Source organism: Mchenga conophoros, linkage group LG22, assembly GCF_057382185.1.
Source record: "Mchenga conophoros isolate Kocher_MC1m ecotype Shallow Benthic linkage group LG22, M_conophoros_male_GT1.1, whole genome shotgun sequence".
NCBI lineage: Eukaryota > Metazoa > Chordata > Actinopteri > Cichliformes > Cichlidae > Mchenga > Mchenga conophoros.
In genome coordinates, this window is record NC_140546.1 from 12,173,128 (window position 1) to 12,179,224 (window position 6,097).

Below are 6,097 nucleotides of genomic sequence, written 5' to 3' on the forward strand. Positions count from 1 at the left end.
TAAGTACAACATTGGCAGTCAGGTACATGGTGTGGCATATATTTTTAATAGCTAGTGCAGACATGACATGGAAGCACAAGCACTTGAACTATTCATGAAGTGATGAGACTGACTAAATGTAGATAAAAAATATTCTATATTAAACAAAAGAATAGCACTTCTAAAAATATTAAAATATTTTTAGAAGTGCAACTTCCAAGTAGACCCATGAATGTGTCAAAAACTGTAAAAATCCCTGTCATGGTGCTGTACTTTTGATTTATAAATACACTTAATTATATCATGATTACACCTTGTCATACCCTTTTCACACTGTGCATATGCAATGTACTTTCTAGCTTAAAATTGTTAGTAATTTTTTACATAATGATTCTTTGATTTCAGAAGATAGAGGACAAGTGGTTTTTTCTAGGCAATGAATGTGAATTATACTCTCAAAAATAAAACTGCTAAATAAATATGAAATCACAGCACAATCTACATGATTGTCATTATAGATCGATATGTGGAAAGTGAAAGCTCTTAAACCATTTTTTATTTTTACTTATGTGTCTACATGCTTTATTATTAAAACACACATTCTGAATACAGTGCACTCTCTAGGAGTTTGCAGCCTACATACAGACTCATAGATCTAATACCCGACATCAGAGTTCATTGTAAATTATTTTTTACATTTCCTTGATCATTTTCTTACTCATCTTATTACATAATAGATAAATGAAAAAAGACAAATGGACAGTTTCTTGATTTAACACTGCTTGTTTTTCCTATGCTGAAAGTCTCTGCCCTGCACATTGGTTAAGCACGTCTGATTCGCTTGCCCCAACCTCTCCTTTCTTTGAATAAAGTTATACAGTCATAACAAAAACATTCACCCTATTAATAAAAATGTGAACATTTTAATTTTAACCCAGGTGTTTTAAGGCTCACCCTTTGATGCCATTTACTATTGTTACTACATACTAAAAAATATTGCCAGATGTTAGTCTCTTCCCATAGCACAACAATTAAACATGATTGCACCAGGACTCTTAACAGCAAGGTTGATCAGAAAATCCATGGGCTGGTGTTATGGTGACAAGGAACCGATATGGGTTACTCATCTGGGTAGTTCAAAGGTATCAGTTTGTCAGTTTTGCAGTTTGTTATTTGTTTAAACAGCCCCTGTGAAACCTCTCTATATAAATATATAAATATATAAAACTCTCTTTTGATGGCCTTGAACCATTAATTACTTTCTGTGGTCCACCCTGCTAAAAATATTTAATGCAAATTGCAAGAGCACCTTTTTCTCTTTCTATAAGAGCACTCTAAACTGAAGGAGGTGGTCATACACCTGGCACTACATTAATTTACATAGCACCTACAAGTAAGAACATTACATTACATTACATTACAAATGACACATACATGTACATTACATGTACATGTATGTGTCATTTGTGTCACAAGTTCTACATCAGTAGTTTTGACTGTCCCAGCTGGCATCCTGCCAGTCTAGCCTGACCCCCTATCGCGCGAGCAGATATATCAGCCTGCTCAGCTTAAACCACATTGATATGTGGGGGATTTATTCTATGTTAAGCCAGCAGGCTGCGGCCTGCTGACTTATATTGGAGCTGGCTGCAGCAGTGGCCTACAGGGTAAATGGGTTGGCAGTGGGAGCCGAGGACACAGGAATTAGGCCTCTGCTGCTAATTGCACGAGAGAAAGATTTGTTTGAATTGGGAGAGAGCAAGCCTGCAGGGCTACAGTGGGGGGTAGTCAGCTGAGTATGTTGAGACAGTCAGTAGAACTACATTGGGGAGTTTCATTGATAAAACACGCATGAGGATATTTGCTCGCTTTAAGATCACACTGTGTTTTGGCCAGCACTGTTGTAGATGAATTACTTTTCTTTAAGTATAGACTTTGCAAATATGACCAAATAGAATGCACATGTAAATGTGGTCTTCAAAGTAATTTTAACTTTTTCTGTAAACCTTTTTTTGTCCAAGACAAAATATGTTACTTGTAAATCACACTAACAGCTAATTAAATTCAAAGGTGTGACTACTCCTCAATGATATCTCGTAGCTAATCCACTCGTGGCCTGTGTTTCATTTCATGTAAACATGTTTCCTGCAGGACCACAGATGAAAGTGTGGGCTCTTACTGATTGGCTGCAGAGTAATAGATGCAGTGTTTACGTGACAATTTTTCTCTGTTCATGTCCTCAGTATGCTTTACTTGAATCTCTTGTTGGTTCTCTGCTTGACCCACTGCCTGTAAAAAAAAAAAACAACCAAAAAAAAAAAAAAACGGTCCTTTGAGACTAGTTCTAATAATAAATATTTCATTTTATTTCCAAGAAAAACATCCCCACCTTCCCTTCTGACTCTCTAATGATGTTCAGATTTCTAAAAGCAAGGCCCTCCCAGATGCAGTTCGAAGCTGGAGATTCTGACGAGCAACAAACTCCCACTAAAGTCTCTGACCATATAGTAATTTTGATGCATTCAAATCCCTTTCTTTTCCCTTTCTTTATCTCTTCCTACTTTCCTTCCTTTTTTCACCCCCATTTTTTAATGTTTTCTCTGCACCTCCTCTCTGATGCTCTATTAAGCCAGCTATCTGATGTGTTAATGAGGCACTAATGAGACAAGGTCCATCTTAATCTCAGGCAGAGTATCGGCGTGCAGAATGATTTTAAAGAGTCTGCGGGATTACCATTGGGACGGATGCTTTGTGAGGCAGGGCGTGAGAGAATCTAGTGGAGGGGAAAGTAAGACTAAGGGCGACAAAGGTGAGAAGCAGCGTTGTATGTATGCATGTTTGGTGCAAATCAGTTTTAGTGTTAGTTTAATGTTTTTTGTGCTAATGACTGTAGAACATAGGTGGGTGGAAGGGAGCTGTGATCCTGATGGGAAACAAGTAATGAGGCCTTTGTGCACAAACTCAACACCCACACATGAGTTTTTTTTTTTAAAGAAAACAGAGAGTGTAGTCTTTATCTCCTGCAAAGGATACTTATTCTTTTTAAAATCTAATGTTTTTATCTTCTCTCCTAGATCTAAAACTGCTGTCCTTTAGCTGTCTCTTGTGGTCTGCTTTTTAAGAGATGAGAGGATGTCCTCTATTTCTCTTGATTAAAAACCATGGGACACCGCCGCAGATGTTCTGTCTCTCACACCTCGCTCACCGGTAGCAATCCCTGTAATCAATTAAGTCAATTACCATTGAAGTCTGATCATCTCCCCTCATCACAGATGGGCATGACTTAGATTTATTTGAAAGTTAGCCACAGTGACTTTATTCTAACTCAAAATTACTTTCCAGAAGGAAAGTTTTGATTTTCTCTTTGCCTAAACTTTGAAGCATAAATTAGCTCAGGAACTTTGGAGCTTTTGAATTATCTCTTTTGGCTTTGCTAAGTGTTTGAGAACTTACATGACTTGTGGCAGACTTGTAAAGCTGACAGCTGATTTCAGCAGTCCCAGTCTGAACTGTGGCTGTGAAGTTGCCCTCCTGCCTGCCTTCACACTCTTTGTGTCTGACACCATGTGTTGCTTTTTTTGACCGAGATTCTACCCAGGGGATTATCTCGGATTATCCAAAAGTCTTGTCTTCAAGCTCCAATCTCACTTCTGGCTTCCTCCCTTGACTTTTGATTCGCCTTTGCAACCAGCAACTTTTCTCTAGACGACACACACAGAATCATCCAGCACCACGACAATAATAAAAGTTAAAACAAATAAATAAATAAAAACCTCTAAGGTTTGATACTTAGCATAACTTCAAGCCTTTAATTAAATTTGTCACAGATGAGAAGTTGTTGTTTTCTACTAAAATAAAAAAGCATCCAGTAGAAAAATGGATGAAAGTCTGAGACAACAGAATGAAGGTGGGGGCCGACCCCCTCAGGGCCTCTTTCCTTTTACATAACGTTGCAGTCTCGGCATGTTCAGTACAAAGAATACTGGGTATTATCAGCCCATTAAGTAGCTGTTATCAGTTAAATATATATCTCCAGGAGGTGCCACCTATACCATTCAGTATGCCCATTAGCCTGTTATCATCCACTGTAATCAGTAACAAACACTGATTCTGTAAACCTCTGGCAAAATCTTCAGTGATAAATGTGTCAGTAAGGTAGCAACACACTTTACTTTAAAATTGTTTGTAATTTATTGTGAATACTATATTAACTATACTATATTGTATTATAATAATGAAAAACAAAGTATTTTTGGAGCTAATCCCCAATCCTAACCCAAATAGCTAAAAATAAATAAATAAATAATAAAGCCTAAGTAAATTCCAAAACATGAATCTCAAACTTGTCTTTTATTTCTGCGAATCAAGGGGATTAAGTAGTCCCCCAAATATGGATTTCCCTTGCTATTTTGACCAGGAAACACACCACCTATGAGCTTCATTTAATCTTGGCTGAGTTCCATCCGCTAAACAGACAGTATACTGTTTATAGCATGGATGTCAAACTCATTTTACATCATGAGCCACATACGTGCCACTTTAAGTGGGTTGGACCAGTGAAAGGCCTGTTTCTGTCCGTGTAAAGTAGTTTAACGGCACATTTAATCTCTGAGATGTCGCTGTATAGGAAAAAGAAGTGCAATTTCAACTGTCACCTCTTTCGGCTTAAACTAAGAGAAATGAATGTGTAAAAACTTTAATAACTTGTAATTATAAAGCAGAAAGTTTCTGTTAATTAACAGAAAATGTGTTTTATTTATTTATTTAACTGCAAGCACTTTGTCAAAAAAAATCTATAGTAGTGTGAAAAGGAACTTTTCTGTGTTTAATTGTTTTTCTGTTACTTCAATACTTTGGTACAGTATGAATAGCTTGCTGTAAGACACATGAAAATACAGTTAAAAGTCCAAAATGTATGCCATCCTTCACATTTGTTGGACGTAAAAGTAAAACGTTGCCAGTAAAATAAATGCTCAAAAGTACTTACAGACACCTGATGTACAGATACCTGAAAATTCTACATAAGTAGTAATCAAGTGTTTGTATTTCGTCATGTCCCACCTGTGGTAACGAGCAATGCAACAATCTTTGCATACATATAACATGCAGCTCTTGTCATCTACAACATAACTGACACTTATATAGTGGGAAGTGGAGCTGCCTCTGTCTCAGAATTAAGTGTTGTGACACATAATGATATAAAGCGGGTGTTTTGAAGAGTCATCATTTTAAAACATATGTTGCTATAATATTCAGGACACACGCAAAAGACACATGGGCCATTTGTGTGTTTGTGCTTTAGGTACTGGCACATGCAAACAAACACTGAGATCATATGAACTCAAACGTGACCAGAGGCAGCTACTGTTTGCTTGGCAACTTTAATATTCTTAATTTGTGTGAAATAAAGTCTACTGCAGTCACAGTAGTAGCCAAGTAGGAAGCATACAAAGCAAGTACCATTGACAGAAAGAGTAGAGGAACATTTTCTCACATTCACTAAACCCTCCCTCCCTCATTTCACTTTTAGGGATAAATCGAACTGGCATGATCCGGAGTTGGATCACTCCGTGTTTAGGTTTTGTTTATTCTATGTTCTGGCTTTTGTATTTCGTGTTCCTTAGTTATTCTTTAGCGCCACTGTGATTTTTCTGGTTCAATGTTTGTGCCATTTCCTGTTTTATTTTGACGGTCCCATGTCCTATGTCAAGTGTATCTAGTATGTCTTATTAGTCCCAGCTGTGTTCCCCTCCTGTTTCCCATTCCCTCATTACTCCCTTGTATATTTAAGCCCTGTGTTTTCCTTTGCCTTTTGTTGGATCTTACCTCCTCATGTGTGTAAGTCTCCACATGTTCCTGGTTTTAGGTTTAGTCCCTCATTTCTAGTTTCCTGGTGTTTTAGATCTAGTTTTTCAGTGTTTCGTTCCTAGTTCTCATGTTCAGGGTTTTAGTTTGGTGTTTTTGTGTATATTTGAATATATTTGATGTGCACATAGCAAATCAAGTAGAAGTTGAACAATACACATAATACAGGATTGAAAGTCTACATTAAAAATGTTTTTGTACTCTACTATTATAACTTAGTAGTTGTTTAAACATAGGGATAACTCTTGAGCAT